This window comes from Rhinoderma darwinii (assembly GCF_050947455.1).
Source record: "Rhinoderma darwinii isolate aRhiDar2 chromosome 5 unlocalized genomic scaffold, aRhiDar2.hap1 SUPER_5_unloc_42, whole genome shotgun sequence".
In the NCBI taxonomy this organism is placed as follows: domain Eukaryota; kingdom Metazoa; phylum Chordata; class Amphibia; order Anura; family Rhinodermatidae; genus Rhinoderma; species Rhinoderma darwinii.
The window spans coordinates 320,155-336,501 of NW_027461801.1; the positions used below are offsets into that span (position 1 = coordinate 320,155).

General features: G+C 47.7%; 11 non-coding genes across 11 annotated transcripts; all 11 read left to right on the forward strand.

Annotated features, from left to right (window-relative positions):
• Positions 1–320: 320 nt before the first annotated feature.
• Positions 321–512, forward strand: LOC142693419 (U2 spliceosomal RNA). Its single transcript, XR_012861764.1, has one exon. It is a non-coding gene; the product is annotated as a U2 spliceosomal RNA (small nuclear RNA).
• Positions 513–1,788: 1,276 nt separating this feature from the next.
• Positions 1,789–1,979, forward strand: LOC142693145 (U2 spliceosomal RNA). Its single transcript, XR_012861516.1, has one exon. It is a non-coding gene; the product is annotated as a U2 spliceosomal RNA (small nuclear RNA).
• Positions 1,980–3,271: 1,292 nt separating this feature from the next.
• LOC142693148 (U2 spliceosomal RNA) lies at positions 3,272–3,462 on the forward strand. Its single transcript, XR_012861518.1, has one exon. It is a non-coding gene; the product is annotated as a U2 spliceosomal RNA (small nuclear RNA).
• Positions 3,463–4,754: 1,292 nt separating this feature from the next.
• LOC142693336 (U2 spliceosomal RNA) lies at positions 4,755–4,945 on the forward strand. Its single transcript, XR_012861689.1, has one exon. It is a non-coding gene; the product is annotated as a U2 spliceosomal RNA (small nuclear RNA).
• A 1,289-nt stretch (positions 4,946–6,234) lies between these two features.
• LOC142693149 (U2 spliceosomal RNA) lies at positions 6,235–6,425 on the forward strand. The gene has a single exon (XR_012861519.1). It is a non-coding gene; the product is annotated as a U2 spliceosomal RNA (small nuclear RNA).
• Positions 6,426–7,702: 1,277 nt separating this feature from the next.
• Positions 7,703–7,893, forward strand: LOC142693394 (U2 spliceosomal RNA). Its single transcript, XR_012861741.1, has one exon. It is a non-coding gene; the product is annotated as a U2 spliceosomal RNA (small nuclear RNA).
• Positions 7,894–9,209: 1,316 nt separating this feature from the next.
• Positions 9,210–9,400, forward strand: LOC142693433 (U2 spliceosomal RNA). Its single transcript, XR_012861775.1, has one exon. It is a non-coding gene; the product is annotated as a U2 spliceosomal RNA (small nuclear RNA).
• Positions 9,401–10,697: 1,297 nt separating this feature from the next.
• LOC142693150 (U2 spliceosomal RNA) lies at positions 10,698–10,888 on the forward strand. Its single transcript, XR_012861520.1, has one exon. It is a non-coding gene; the product is annotated as a U2 spliceosomal RNA (small nuclear RNA).
• Positions 10,889–12,188: 1,300 nt separating this feature from the next.
• LOC142693151 (U2 spliceosomal RNA) lies at positions 12,189–12,379 on the forward strand. The gene has a single exon (XR_012861521.1). It is a non-coding gene; the product is annotated as a U2 spliceosomal RNA (small nuclear RNA).
• Positions 12,380–13,667: 1,288 nt separating this feature from the next.
• LOC142693152 (U2 spliceosomal RNA) lies at positions 13,668–13,858 on the forward strand. The gene has a single exon (XR_012861522.1). It is a non-coding gene; the product is annotated as a U2 spliceosomal RNA (small nuclear RNA).
• Positions 13,859–15,150: 1,292 nt separating this feature from the next.
• Positions 15,151–15,341, forward strand: LOC142693153 (U2 spliceosomal RNA). Its single transcript, XR_012861523.1, has one exon. It is a non-coding gene; the product is annotated as a U2 spliceosomal RNA (small nuclear RNA).
• Positions 15,342–16,347: the final 1,006 nt, after the last annotated feature.

The window sequence follows — 16,347 nt, forward strand, 5'->3', positions numbered from 1 at the left end:
AAGGTGTGAAGGAACAAGGGGTGGCTGTGGGCATGCACTTGCTGCCGCTGCCAGTGTTTATCTGCATGGCAGCAGGGCATTTGGGCGTTGCCAGGAAGGCGTTTTTATGTAGATTCCTCCTCTTTCAGCACTGCATTGTGGTGCAAGCAAAAGAAGCAAATCCTGTCTGGCTTCCTCTCCGGCCTTTATTCACCTCCCGTGTAGCTGTGAGTGTGTGAGCCTGCAGGGCCCCATGGAATTGCCTAGAAGTAGGCTGAATCGCTGCAAGGGCTGAACAGCAGTATCGGGCAGGCTCGGGCAACGCGCGGCCCGTTCGGGTTATCGCTTCTCGGCCTTTTGGCTAAGATCAAGTGTAGTATCTGTTCTTATCCAGTTTAATATCTGATACGTCCCCTATCTGGGGACCATATATTAAATGGATTTTTAGAACAGGGAGATGGAAATAGAGCTTGCTCTGTCCACTCCACGCATTGACCTGGTATTGCAGTATTTCCAGGACCGGTGCACCCTTTCCTTATGTGTTGACTAAAAGCAGATTCCAAAAGTGTTTTTTGTCTTTGCTATTGTTTCTGTCTTTCTGAAGGGATCTCCCCTTTTAATCCCATTATTTCAACACCTGTTGGACAATGCATGAGTGATAATGAGCTCATTGATTAAATGCAATTAATGAATAGATTGCCACCTCTTGTTGTGTGTCGTCTGTGTTTCTGTGTTTCCGGCATTTCACATTGGAACACCTCATTCACCTTCCTTGTCTTCTCTCCGCCCTCCCTTTTAGGTAAGTTAAAGAGCTGCACCTGAGCCAGCCACTGATTGATTGATTGATTGATTGATTGATTGATTGATTGATGCAGCACAACAGTCAAATAGTGGAGTGGAGTAGGGGAACAGCAAACAGCCAATAAAGCAGCCCGCCCGCTCGCCTGCCCGCCACAATGGACCTACCTGTGTACACTAGATGGATGTGATGGAATGTACTGTCGTCCCTACATTTCAAGAAGAAGTAAGAATTGCAGTTGCAACAAAGCCTTGCTTGCCTACAAAGAGAGCAGCAATTTGGATTTGTTACTATGTTACCTAGAAGAATAACAAACTGTGCAAGGATGGAGGTTGTAGGAGCAAGGAGAAGTTGTCTGTAAAGTTGGTGGATGCCTATTTTCCATTTTGCAGTCCCTTGTCTCCCTCTTGTGGCCTCCTGGAGGCAACTAGCTGTGCAAAAAAAAGACAGCCTGGCGGCCGGCTGTTGCAGTGTTGCCCTCTCAGGCAACACTGAGTGACTGACTGAGCCTCACCGTCTTATATAAAGTTCAGACGGAACTTTGCACGTGTCATAGTGGAGCCCTCAGGATTCCAGAGCCAGCTTTCTGACATCATAATGGGGCCTCAGAGATAAAAGCCTGGGCCCAGGCAGTGTTGGTCAGTGCTGCTCAGCAGGCAGCACTGGACTGGACTGGATTACAGCTGATACAAGGTGTGAAGGAACAAGGGGTGGCTGTGGGCATGCACTTGCTGCCGCTGCCAGTGTTTATCTGCATGGCAGCAGGGCATTTGGGCGTTGCCAGGAAGGCGTTTTTATGTAGATTCCTCCTCTTTCAGCACTGCATTGTGGTGCAAGCAAAAGAAGCAAATCCTGTCTGGCTTCCTCTCCGGCCTTTATTCACCTCCCGTGTAGCTGTGAGTGTGTGAGCCTGCAGGGCCCCATGGAATTGCCTAGAAGTAGGCTGAATCGCTGCAAGGGCTGAACAGCAGTATCGGGCAGGCTCGGGCAACGCGCGGCCCGTTCGGGTTATCGCTTCTCGGCCTTTTGGCTAAGATCAAGTGTAGTATCTGTTCTTATCAGTTTAATATCTGATACGTCCCCTATCTGGGGACCATATATTAAATGGATTTTTAGAACAGGGAGATGGAAATAGAGCTTGCTCTGTCCACTCCACGCATTGACCTGGTATTGCAGTATTTCCAGGACCGGTGCACCCTTTCCTTATGTGTTGACTAAAAGCAGATTCCAAAAGTGTTTTTTGTCTTTGCTATTGTTTCTGTCTTTCTGAAGGGATCTCCCCTTTTAATCCCATTATTTCAACACCTGTTGGACAATGCATGAGTGATAATGAGCTCATTGATTAAATGCAATTAATGAATAGATTGCCACCTCTTGTTGTGTGTCGTCTGTGTTTCTGTGTTTCCGGCATTTCACATTGGAACACCTCATTCACCTTCCTTGTCTTCTCTCCGCCCTCCCTTTTAGGTAAGTTAAAGAGCTGCACCTGAGCCAGCCACTGATTGATTGATTGATTGATTGATTGATTGATTGATTGATTGATTGATTGATTGATGCAGCACAACAGTCAAATAGTGGAGTGGAGTAGGGGAACAGCAAACAGCCAATAAAGCAGCCCGCCCGCTCGCCTGCCCGCCACAATGGACCTACCTGTGTACACTAGATGGATGTGATGGAATGTACTGTCGTCCCTACATTTCAAGAAGAAGTAAGAATTGCAGTTGCAACAAAGCCTTGCTTGCCTACAAAGAGAGCAGCAATTTGGATTTGTTACTATGTTACCTAGAAGAATAACAAACTGTGCAAGGATGGAGGTTGTAGGAGCAAGGAGAAGTTGTCTGTAAAGTTGGTGGATGCCTATTTTCCATTTTGCAGTCCCTTGTCTCCCTCTTGTGGCCTCCTGGAGGCAACTAGCTGTGCAAAAAAAAGACAGCCTGGCGGCCGGCTGTTGCAGTGTTGCCCTCTCAGGCAACACTGAGTGACTGACTGAGCCTCACCGTCTTATATAAAGTTCAGACGGAACTTTGCACGTGTCATAGTGGAGCCCTCAGGATTCCAGAGCCAGCTTTCTGACATCATAATGGGGCCTCAGAGATAAAAGCCTGGGCCCAGGCAGTGTTGGTCAGTGCTGCTCAGCAGGCAGCACTGGACTGGACTGGATTACAGCTGATACAAGGTGTGAAGGAACAAGGGGTGGCTGTGGGCATGCACTTGCTGCCGCTGCCAGTGTTTATCTGCATGGCAGCAGGGCATTTGGGCGTTGCCAGGAAGGCGTTTTTATGTAGATTCCTCCTCTTTCAGCACTGCATTGTGGTGCAAGCAAAAGAAGCAAATCCTGTCTGGCTTCCTCTCCGGCCTTTATTCACCTCCCGTGTAGCTGTGAGTGTGTGAGCCTGCAGGGCCCCATGGAATTGCCTAGAAGTAGGCTGAATCGCTGCAAGGGCTGAACAGCAGTATCGGGCAGGCTCGGGCAACGCGCGGCCCGTTCGGGTTATCGCTTCTCGGCCTTTTGGCTAAGATCAAGTGTAGTATCTGTTCTTATCAGTTTAATATCTGATACGTCCCCTATCTGGGGACCATATATTAAATGGATTTTTAGAACAGGGAGATGGAAATAGAGCTTGCTCTGTCCACTCCACGCATTGACCTGGTATTGCAGTATTTCCAGGACCGGTGCACCCTTTCCTTATGTGTTGACTAAAAGCAGATTCCAAAAGTGTTTTTTGTCTTTGCTATTGTTTCTGTCTTTCTGAAGGGATCTCCCCTTTTAATCCCATTATTTCAACACCTGTTGGACAATGCATGAGTGATAATGAGCTCATTGATTAAATGCAATTAATGAATAGATTGCCACCTCTTGTTGTGTGTCGTCTGTGTTTCTGTGTTTCCGGCATTTCACATTGGAACACCTCATTCACCTTCCTTGTCTTCTCTCCGCCCTCCCTTTTAGGTAAGTTAAAGAGCTGCACCTGAGCCAGCCACTGATTGATTGATTGATTGATTGATTGATTGATTGATTGATTGATTGATTGATTGATGCAGCACAACAGTCAAATAGTGGAGTGGAGTAGGGGAACAGCAAACAGCCAATAAAGCAGCCCGCCCGCTCGCCTGCCCGCCACAATGGACCTACCTGTGTACACTAGATGGATGTGATGGAATGTACTGTCGTCCCTACATTTCAAGAAGAAGTAAGAATTGCAGTTGCAACAAAGCCTTGCTTGCCTACAAAGAGAGCAGCAATTTGGATTTGTTACTATGTTACCTAGAAGAATAACAAACTGTGCAAGGATGGAGGTTGTAGGAGCAAGGAGAAGTTGTCTGTAAAGTTGGTGGATGCCTATTTTCCATTTTGCAGTCCCTTGTCTCCCTCTTGTGGCCTCCTGGAGGCAACTAGCTGTGCAAAAAAAAGACAGCCTGGCGGCCGGCTGTTGCAGTGTTGCCCTCTCAGGCAACACTGAGTGACTGACTGAGCCTCACCGTCTTATATAAAGTTCAGACGGAACTTTGCACGTGTCATAGTGGAGCCCTCAGGATTCCAGAGCCAGCTTTCTGACATCATAATGGGGCCTCAGAGATAAAAGCCTGGGCCCAGGCAGTGTTGGTCAGTGCTGCTCAGCAGGCAGCACTGGACTGGACTGGATTACAGCTGATACAAGGTGTGAAGGAACAAGGGGTGGCTGTGGGCATGCACTTGCTGCCGCTGCCAGTGTTTATCTGCATGGCAGCAGGGCATTTGGGCGTTGCCAGGAAGGCGTTTTTATGTAGATTCCTCCTCTTTCAGCACTGCATTGTGGTGCAAGCAAAAGAAGCAAATCCTGTCTGGCTTCCTCTCCGGCCTTTATTCACCTCCCGTGTAGCTGTGAGTGTGTGAGCCTGCAGGGCCCCATGGAATTGCCTAGAAGTAGGCTGAATCGCTGCAAGGGCTGAACAGCAGTATCGGGCAGGCTCGGGCAACGCGCGGCCCGTTCGGGTTATCGCTTCTCGGCCTTTTGGCTAAGATCAAGTGTAGTATCTGTTCTTATCAGTTTAATATCTGATACGTCCCCTATCTGGGGACCATATATTAAATGGATTTTTAGAACAGGGAGATGGAAATAGAGCTTGCTCTGTCCACTCCACGCATTGACCTGGTATTGCAGTATTTCCAGGAGCGGTGCACCCTTTCCTTATGTGTTGACTAAAAGCAGATTCCAAAAGTGTTTTTTTGTCTTTGCTATTGTTTCTGTCTTTCTGAAGGGATCTCCCCTTTTAATCCCATTATTTCAACACCTGTTGGACAATGCATGAGTGATAATGAGCTCATTGATTAAATGCAATTAATGAATAGATTGCCACCTCTTGTTGTGTGTCGTCTGTGTTTCTGTGTTTCCGGCATTTCACATTGGAACACCTCATTCACCTTCCTTGTCTTCTCTCCGCCCTCCCTTTTAGGTAAGTTAAAGAGCTGCACCTGAGCCAGCCACTGATTGATTGATTGATTGATTGATTGATTGATTGATTGATTGATTGATTGATGCAGCACAACAGTCAAATAGTGGAGTGGAGTAGGGGAACAGCAAACAGCCAATAAAGCAGCCCGCCCGCTCGCCTGCCCAACACAATGGACCTACCTGTGTACACTAGATGGATGTGATGGAATGTACTGTCGTCCCTACATTTCAAGAAGAAGTAAGAATTGCAGTTGCAACAAAGCCTTGCTTGCCTACAAAGAGAGCAGCAATTTGGATTTGTTACTATGTTACCTAGAAGAATAACAAACTGTGCAAGGATGGAGGTTGTAGGAGCAAGGAGAAGTTGTCTGTAAAGTTGGTGGATGCCTATTTTCCATTTTGCAGTCCCTTGTCTCCCTCTTGTGGCCTCCTGGAGGCAACTAGCTGTGCAAAAAAAAGACAGCCTGGCGGCCGGCTGTTGCAGTGTTGCCCTCTCAGGCAACACTGAGTGACTGACTGAGCCTCACCGTCTTATATAAAGTTCAGACGGAACTTTGCACGTGTCATAGTGGAGCCCTCAGGATTCCAGAGCCAGCTTTCTGACATCATAATGGGGCCTCAGAGATAAAAGCCTGGGCCCAGGCAGTGTTGGTCAGTGCTGCTCAGCAGGCAGCACTGGACTGGACTGGATTACAGCTGATACAAGGTGTGAAGGAACAAGGGGTGGCTGTGGGCATGCACTTGCTGCCGCTGCCAGTGTTTATCTGCATGGCAGCAGGGCATTTGGGCGTTGCCAGGAAGGCGTTTTTATGTAGATTCCTCCTCTTTCAGCACTGCATTGTGGTGCAAGCAAAAGAAGCAAATCCTGTCTGGCTTCCTCTCCGGCCTTTATTCACCTCCCGTGTAGCTGTGAGTGTGTGAGCCTGCAGGGCCCCATGGAATTGCCTAGAAGTAGGCTGAATCGCTGCAAGGGCTGAACAGCAGTATCGGGCAGGCTCGGGCAACGCGCGGCCCGTTCGGGTTATCGCTTCTCGGCCTTTTGGCTAAGATCAAGTGTAGTATCTGTTCTTATCAGTTTAATATCTGATACGTCCCCTATCTGGGGACCATATATTAAATGGATTTTTAGAACAGGGAGATGGAAATAGAGCTTGCTCTGTCCACTCCACGCATTGACCTGGTATTGCAGTATTTCCAGGACCGGTGCACCCTTTCCTTATGTGTTGACTAAAAGCAGATTCCAAAAGTGTTTTTTTGTCTTTGCTATTGTTTCTGTCTTTCTGAAGGGATCTCCCCTTTTAATCCCATTATTTCAACACCTGTTGGACAATGCATGAGTGATAATGAGCTCATTGATTAAATGCAATTAATGAATAGATTGCCACCTCTTGTTGTGTGTCGTCTGTGTTTCTGTGTTTCCGGCATTTCACATTGGAACACCTCATTCACCTTCCTTGTCTTCTCTCCGCCCTCCCTTTTAGGTAAGTTAAAGAGCTGCACCTGAGCCAGCCACTGATTGATTGATTGATTGATTGATTGATTGATTGATTGATGCAGCACAACAGTCAAATAGTGGAGTGGAGTAGGGGAACAGCAAACAGCCAATAAAGCAGCCCGCCCGCTCGCCTGCCCGCCACAATGGACCTACCTGTGTACACTAGATGGATGTGATGGAATGTACTGTCGTCCCTACATTTCAAGAAGAAGTAAGAATTGCAGTTGCAACAAAGCCTTGCTTGCCTACAAAGAGAGCAGCAATTTGGATTTGTTACTATGTTACCTAGAAGAATAACAAACTGTGCAAGGATGGAGGTTGTAGGAGCAAGGAGAAGTTGTCTGTAAAGTTGGTGGATGCCTATTTTCCATTTTGCAGTCCCTTGTCTCCCTCTTGTGGCCTCCTGGAGGCAACTAGCTGTGCAAAAAAAAGACAGCCTGGCGGCCGGCTGTTGCAGTGTTGCCCTCTCAGGCAACACTGAGTGACTGACTGAGCCTCACCGTCTTATATAAAGTTCAGACGGAACTTTGCACGTGTCATAGTGGAGCCCTCAGGATTCCAGAGCCAGCTTTCTGACATCATAATGGGGCCTCAGAGATAAAAGCCTGGGCCCAGGCAGTGTTGGTCAGTGCTGCTCAGCAGGCAGCACTGGACTGGACTGGATTACAGCTGATACAAGGTGTGAAGGAACAAGGGGTGGCTGTGGGCATGCACTTGCTGCCGCTGCCAGTGTTTATCTGCATGGCAGCAGGGCATTTGGGCGTTGCCAGGAAGGCGTTTTTATGTAGATTCCTCCTCTTTCAGCACTGCATTGTGGTGCAAGCAAAAGAAGCAAATCCTGTCTGGCTTCCTCTCCGGCCTTTATTCACCTCCCGTGTAGCTGTGAGTGTGTGAGCCTGCAGGGCCCCATGGAATTGCCTAGAAGTAGGCTGAATCGCTGCAAGGGCTGAACAGCAGTATCGGGCAGGCTCGGGCAACGCGCGGCCCGTTCGGGTTATCGCTTCTCGGCCTTTTGGCTAAGATCAAGTGTAGTATCTGTTCTTATCAGTTTAATATCTGATACTTCCCCTATCTGGGGACCATATATTAAATGGATTTTTAGAACAGGGAGATGGAAATAGAGCTTGCTCTGTCCACTCCACGCATTGACCTGGTATTGCAGTATTTCCAGGACCGGTGCACCCTTTCCTTATGTGTTGACTAAAAGCAGATTCCAAAAGTGTTTTTTGTCTTTGCTATTGTTTCTGTCTTTCTGAAGGGATCTCCCCTTTTAATCCCATTATTTCAACACCTGTTGGACAATGCATGAGTGATAATGAGCTCATTGATTAAATGCAATTAATGAATAGATTGCCACCTCTTGTTGTGTGTCGTCTGTGTTTCTGTGTTTCCGGCATTTCACATTGGAACACCTCATTCACCTTCCTTGTCTTCTCTCCGCCCTCCCTTTTAGGTAAGTTAAAGAGCTGCACCTGAGCCAGCCACTGATTGATTGATTGATTGATTGATTGATTGATTGATTGATTGATTGATTGATTGATTGATTGATTGATTGATTGATTGATGCAGCACAACAGTCAAATAGTGGAGTGGAGTAGGGGAACAGCAAACAGCCAATAAAGCAGCCCGCCCGCTCGCCTGCCCGCCACAATGGACCTACCTGTGTACACTAGATGGATGTGATGGAATGTACTGTCGTCCCTACATTTCAAGAAGAAGTAAGAATTGCAGTTGCAACAAAGCCTTGCTTGCCTACAAAGAGAGCAGCAATTTGGATTTGTTACTATGTTACCTAGAAGAATAACAAACTGTGCAAGGATGGAGGTTGTAGGAGCAAGGAGAAGTTGTCTGTAAAGTTGGTGGATGCCTATTTTCCATTTTGCAGTCCCTTGTCTCCCTCTTGTGGCCTCCTGGAGGCAACTAGCTGTGCAAAAAAAAGACAGCCTGGCGGCCGGCTGTTGCAGTGTTGCCCTCTCAGGCAACACTGAGTGACTGACTGAGCCTCACCGTCTTATATAAAGTTCAGACGGAACTTTGCACGTGTCATAGTGGAGCCCTCAGGATTCCAGAGCCAGCTTTCTGACATCATAATGGGGCCTCAGAGATAAAAGCCTGGGCCCAGGCAGTGTTGGTCAGTGCTGCTCAGCAGGCAGCACTGGACTGGACTGGATTACAGCTGATACAAGGTGTGAAGGAACAAGGGGTGGCTGTGGGCATGCACTTGCTGCCGCTGCCAGTGTTTATCTGCATGGCAGCAGGGCATTTGGGCGTTGCCAGGAAGGCGTTTTTATGTAGATTCCTCCTCTTTCAGCACTGCATTGTGGTGCAAGCAAAAGAAGCAAATCCTGTCTGGCTTCCTCTCCGGCCTTTATTCACCTCCCGTGTAGCTGTGAGTGTGTGAGCCTGCAGGGCCCCATGGAATTGCCTAGAAGTAGGCTGAATCGCTGCAAGGGCTGAACAGCAGTATCGGGCAGGCTCGGGCAACGCGCGGCCCGTTCGGGTTATCGCTTCTCGGCCTTTTGGCTAAGATCAAGTGTAGTATCTGTTCTTATCAGTTTAATATCTGATACGTCCCCTATCTGGGGACCATATATTAAATGGATTTTTAGAACAGGGAGATGGAAATAGAGCTTGCTCTGTCCACTCCACGCATTGACCTGGTATTGCAGTATTTCCAGGAGCGGTGCACCCTTTCCTTATGTGTTGACTAAAAGCAGATTCCAAAAGTGTTTTTTTGTCTTTGCTATTGTTTCTGTCTTTCTGAAGGGATCTCCCCTTTTAATCCCATTATTTCAACACCTGTTGGACAATGCATGAGTGATAATGAGCTCATTGATTAAATGCAATTAATGAATAGATTGCCACCTCTTGTTGTGTGTCGTCTGTGTTTCTGTGTTTCCGGCATTTCACATTGGAACACCTCATTCACCTTCCTTGTCTTCTCTCCGCCCTCCCTTTTAGGTAAGTTAAAGAGCTGCACCTGAGCCAGCCACTGATTGATTGATTGATTGATTGATTGATTGATTGATTGATTGATTGATTGATTGATTGATGCAGCACAACAGTCAAATAGTGGAGTGGAGTAGGGGAACAGCAAACAGCCAATAAAGCAGCCCGCCCGCTCGCCTGCCCGCCACAATGGACCTACCTGTGTACACTAGATGGATGTGATGGAATGTACTGTCGTCCCTACATTTCAAGAAGAAGTAAGAATTGCAGTTGCAACAAAGCCTTGCTTGCCTACAAAGAGAGCAGCAATTTGGATTTGTTACTATGTTACCTAGAAGAATAACAAACTGTGCAAGGATGGAGGTTGTAGGAGCAAGGAGAAGTTGTCTGTAAAGTTGGTGGATGCCTATTTTCCATTTTGCAGTCCCTTGTCTCCCTCTTGTGGCCTCCTGGAGGCAACTAGCTGTGCAAAAAAAAGACAGCCTGGCGGCCGGCTGTTGCAGTGTTGCCCTCTCAGGCAACACTGAGTGACTGACTGAGCCTCACCGTCTTATATAAAGTTCAGACGGAACTTTGCACGTGTCATAGTGGAGCCCTCAGGATTCCAGAGCCAGCTTTCTGACATCATAATGGGGCCTCAGAGATAAAAGCCTGGGCCCAGGCAGTGTTGGTCAGTGCTGCTCAGCAGGCAGCACTGGACTGGACTGGATTACAGCTGATACAAGGTGTGAAGGAACAAGGGGTGGCTGTGGGCATGCACTTGCTGCCGCTGCCAGTGTTTATCTGCATGGCAGCAGGGCATTTGGGCGTTGCCAGGAAGGCGTTTTTATGTAGATTCCTCCTCTTTCAGCACTGCATTGTGGTGCAAGCAAAAGAAGCAAATCCTGTCTGGCTTCCTCTCCGGCCTTTATTCACCTCCCGTGTAGCTGTGAGTGTGTGAGCCTGCAGGGCCCCATGGAATTGCCTAGAAGTAGGCTGAATCGCTGCAAGGGCTGAACAGCAGTATCGGGCAGGCTCGGGCAACGCGCGGCCCGTTCGGGTTATCGCTTCTCGGCCTTTTGGCTAAGATCAAGTGTAGTATCTGTTCTTATCAGTTTAATATCTGATACGTCCCCTATCTGGGGACCATATATTAAATGGATTTTTAGAACAGGGAGATGGAAATAGAGCTTGCTCTGTCCACTCCACGCATTGACCTGGTATTGCAGTATTTCCAGGACCGGTGCACCCTTTCCTTATGTGTTGACTAAAAGCAGATTCCAAAAGTGTTTTTTGTCTTTGCTATTGTTTCTGTCTTTCTGAAGGGATCTCCCCTTTTAATCCCATTATTTCAACACCTGTTGGACAATGCATGAGTGATAATGAGCTCATTGATTAAATGCAATTAATGAATAGATTGCCACCTCTTGTTGTGTGTCGTCTGTGTTTCTGTGTTTCCGGCATTTCACATTGGAACACCTCATTCACCTTCCTTGTCTTCTCTCCGCCCTCCCTTTTAGGTAAGTTAAAGAGCTGCACCTGAGCCAGCCACTGATTGATTGATTGATTGATTGATTGATTGATTGATTGATTGATTGATTGATTGATTGATTGATGCAGCACAACAGTCAAATAGTGGAGTGGAGTAGGGGAACAGCAAACAGCCAATAAAGCAGCCCGCCCGCTCGCCTGCCCGCCACAATGGACCTACCTGTGTACACTAGATGGATGTGATGGAATGTACTGTCGTCCCTACATTTCAAGAAGAAGTAAGAATTGCAGTTGCAACAAAGCCTTGCTTGCCTACAAAGAGAGCAGCAATTTGGATTTGTTACTATGTTACCTAGAAGAATAACAAACTGTGCAAGGATGGAGGTTGTAGGAGCAAGGAGAAGTTGTCTGTAAAGTTGGTGGATGCCTATTTTCCATTTTGCAGTCCCTTGTCTCCCTCTTGTGGCCTCCTGGAGGCAACTAGCTGTGCAAAAAAAAGACAGCCTGGCGGCCGGCTGTTGCAGTGTTGCCCTCTCAGGCAACACTGAGTGACTGACTGAGCCTCACCGTCTTATATAAAGTTCAGACGGAACTTTGCACGTGTCATAGTGGAGCCCTCAGGATTCCAGAGCCAGCTTTCTGACATCATAATGGGGCCTCAGAGATAAAAGCCTGGGCCCAGGCAGTGTTGGTCAGTGCTGCTCAGCAGGCAGCACTGGACTGGACTGGATTACAGCTGATACAAGGTGTGAAGGAACAAGGGGTGGCTGTGGGCATGCACTTGCTGCCGCTGCCAGTGTTTATCTGCATGGCAGCAGGGCATTTGGGCGTTGCCAGGAAGGCGTTTTTATGTAGATTCCTCCTCTTTCAGCACTGCATTGTGGTGCAAGCAAAAGAAGCAAATCCTGTCTGGCTTCCTCTCCGGCCTTTATTCACCTCCCGTGTAGCTGTGAGTGTGTGAGCCTGCAGGGCCCCATGGAATTGCCTAGAAGTAGGCTGAATCGCTGCAAGGGCTGAACAGCAGTATCGGGCAGGCTCGGGCAACGCGCGGCCCGTTCGGGTTATCGCTTCTCGGCCTTTTGGCTAAGATCAAGTGTAGTATCTGTTCTTATCAGTTTAATATCTGATACGTCCCCTATCTGGGGACCATATATTAAATGGATTTTTAGAACAGGGAGATGGAAATAGAGCTTGCTCTGTCCACTCCACGCATTGACCTGGTATTGCAGTATTTCCAGGACCGGTGCACCCTTTCCTTATGTGTTGACTAAAAGCAGATTCCAAAAGTGTTTTTTGTCTTTGCTATTGTTTCTGTCTTTCTGAAGGGATCTCCCCTTTTAATCCCATTATTTCAACACCTGTTGGACAATGCATGAGTGATAATGAGCTCATTGATTAAATGCAATTAATGAATAGATTGCCACCTCTTGTTGTGTGTCGTCTGTGTTTCTGTGTTTCCGGCATTTCACATTGGAACACCTCATTCACCTTCCTTGTCTTCTCTCCGCCCTCCCTTTTAGGTAAGTTAAAGAGCTGCACCTGAGCCAGCCACTGATTGATTGATTGATTGATTGATTGATTGATTGATTGATTGATTGATTGATGCAGCACAACAGTCAAATAGTGGAGTGGAGTAGGGGAACAGCAAACAGCCAATAAAGCAGCCCGCCCGCTCGCCTGCCCGCCACAATGGACCTACCTGTGTACACTAGATGGATGTGATGGAATGTACTGTCGTCCCTACATTTCAAGAAGAAGTAAGAATTGCAGTTGCAACAAAGCCTTGCTTGCCTACAAAGAGAGCAGCAATTTGGATTTGTTACTATGTTACCTAGAAGAATAACAAACTGTGCAAGGATGGAGGTTGTAGGAGCAAGGAGAAGTTGTCTGTAAAGTTGGTGGATGCCTATTTTCCATTTTGCAGTCCCTTGTCTCCCTCTTGTGGCCTCCTGGAGGCAACTAGCTGTGCAAAAAAAAGACAGCCTGGCGGCCGGCTGTTGCAGTGTTGCCCTCTCAGGCAACACTGAGTGACTGACTGAGCCTCACCGTCTTATATAAAGTTCAGACGGAACTTTGCACGTGTCATAGTGGAGCCCTCAGGATTCCAGAGCCAGCTTTCTGACATCATAATGGGGCCTCAGAGATAAAAGCCTGGGCCCAGGCAGTGTTGGTCAGTGCTGCTCAGCAGGCAGCACTGGACTGGACTGGATTACAGCTGATACAAGGTGTGAAGGAACAAGGGGTGGCTGTGGGCATGCACTTGCTGCCGCTGCCAGTGTTTATCTGCATGGCAGCAGGGCATTTGGGCATTGCCAGGAAGGCGTTTTTATGTAGATTCCTCCTCTTTCAGCACTGCATTGTGGTGCAAGCAAAAGAAGCAAATCCTGTCTGGCTTCCTCTCCGGCCTTTATTCACCTCCCGTGTAGCTGTGAGTGTGTGAGCCTGCAGGGCCCCATGGAATTGCCTAGAAGTAGGCTGAATCGCTGCAAGGGCTGAACAGCAGTATCGGGCAGGCTCGGGCAACGCGCGGCCCGTTCGGGTTATCGCTTCTCGGCCTTTTGGCTAAGATCAAGTGTAGTATCTGTTCTTATCAGTTTAATATCTGATACGTCCCCTATCTGGGGACCATATATTAAATGGATTTTTAGAACAGGGAGATGGAAATAGAGCTTGCTCTGTCCACTCCACGCATTGACCTGGTATTGCAGTATTTCCAGGACCGGTGCACCCTTTCCTTATGTGTTGACTAAAAGCAGATTCCAAAAGTGTTTTTTGTCTTTGCTATTGTTTCTGTCTTTCTGAAGGGATCTCCCCTTTTAATCCCATTATTTCAACACCTGTTGGACAATGCATGAGTGATAATGAGCTCATTGATTAAATGCAATTAATGAATAGATTGCCACCTCTTGTTGTGTGTCGTCTGTGTTTCTGTGTTTCCGGCATTTCACATTGGAACACCTCATTCACCTTCCTTGTCTTCTCTCCGCCCTCCCTTTTAGGTAAGTTAAAGAGCTGCACCTGAGCCAACCACTGATTGATTGATTGATTGATTGATTGATTGATTGATTGATTGATTGATTGATTGATGCAGCACAACAGTCAAATAGTGGAGTGGAGTAGGGGAACAGCAAACAGCCAATAAAGCAGCCCGCCCGCTCGCCTGCCCGCCACAATGGACCTACCTGTGTACACTAGATGGATGTGATGGAATGTACTGTCGTCCCTACATTTCAAGAAGAAGTAAGAATTGCAGTTGCAACAAAGCCTTGCTTGCCTACAAAGAGAGCAGCAATTTGGATTTGTTACTATGTTACCTAGAAGAATAACAAACTGTGCAAGGATGGAGGTTGTAGGAGCAAGGAGAAGTTGTCTGTAAAGTTGGTGGATGCCTATTTTCCATTTTGCAGTCCCTTGTCTCCCTCTTGTGGCCTCCTGGAGGCAACTAGCTGTGCAAAAAAAAGACAGCCTGGCGGCCGGCTGTTGCAGTGTTGCCCTCTCAGGCAACACTGAGTGACTGACTGAGCCTCACCGTCTTATATAAAGTTCAGACGGAACTTTGCACGTGTCATAGTGGAGCCCTCAGGATTCCAGAGCCAGCTTTCTGACATCATAATGGGGCCTCAGAGATAAAAGCCTGGGCCCAGGCAGTGTTGGTCAGTGCTGCTCAGCAGGCAGCACTGGACTGGACTGGATTACAGCTGATACAAGGTGTGAAGGAACAAGGGGTGGCTGTGGGCATGCACTTGCTGCCGCTGCCAGTGTTTATCTGCATGGCAGCAGGGCATTTGGGCGTTGCCAGGAAGGCGTTTTTATGTAGATTCCTCCTCTTTCAGCACTGCATTGTGGTGCAAGCAAAAGAAGCAAATCCTGTCTGGCTTCCTCTCCGGCCTTTATTCACCTCCCGTGTAGCTGTGAGTGTGTGAGCCTGCAGGGCCCCATGGAATTGCCTAGAAGTAGGCTGAATCGCTGCAAGGGCTGAACAGCAGTATCGGGCAGGCTCGGGCAACGCGCGGCCCGTTCGGGTTATCGCTTCTCGGCCTTTTGGCTAAGATCAAGTGTAGTATCTGTTCTTATCAGTTTAATATCTGATACGTCCCCTATCTGGGGACCATATATTAAATGGATTTTTAGAACAGGGAGATGGAAATAGAGCTTGCTCTGTCCACTCCACGCATTGACCTGGTATTGCAGTATTTCCAGGACCGGTGCACCCTTTCCTTATGTGTTGACTAAAAGCAGATTCCAAAAGTGTTTTTTGTCTTTGCTATTGTTTCTGTCTTTCTGAAGGGATCTCCCCTTTTAATCCCATTATTTCAACACCTGTTGGACAATGCATGAGTGATAATGAGCTCATTGATTAAATGCAATTAATGAATAGATTGCCACCTCTTGTTGTGTGTCGTCTGTGTTTCTGTGTTTCCGGCATTTCACATTGGAACACCTCATTCACCTTCCTTGTCTTCTCTCCGCCCTCCCTTTTAGGTAAGTTAAAGAGCTGCACCTGAGCCAGCCACTGATTGATTGATTGATTGATTGATTGATTGATTGATTGATTGATTGATTGATTGATTGATTGATGCAGCACAACAGTCAAATAGTGGAGTGGAGTAGGGGAACAGCAAACAGCCAATAAAGCAGCCCGCCCGCTCGCCTGCCCGCCACAATGGACCTACCTGTGTACACTAGATGGATGTGATGGAATGTACTGTCGTCCCTACATTTCAAGAAGAAGTAAGAATTGCAGTTGCAACAAAGCCTTGCTTGCCTACAAAGAGAGCAGCAATTTGGATTTGTTACTATGTTACCTAGAAGAATAACAAACTGTGCAAGGATGGAGGTTGTAGGAGCAAGGAGAAGTTGTCTGTAAAGTTGGTGGATGCCTATTTTCCATTTTGCAGTCCCTTGTCTCCCTCTTGTGGCCTCCTGGAGGCAACTAGCTGTGCAAAAAAAAGACAGCCTGGCGGCCGGCTGTTGCAGTGTTGCCCTCTCAGGCAACACTGAGTGACTGACTGAGCCTCACCGTCTTATATAAAGTTCAGACGGAACTTTGCACGTGTCATAGTGGAGCCCTCAGGATTCCAGAGCCAGCTTTCTGACATCATAATGGGGCCTCAGAGATAAAAGCCTGGGCCCAGGCAGTGTTGGTCAGTGCTGCTCAGCAGGCAGCACTGGACTGGACTGGATTACAGCTGATACAAGGTGTGAAGGAACAAGGGGTGGCT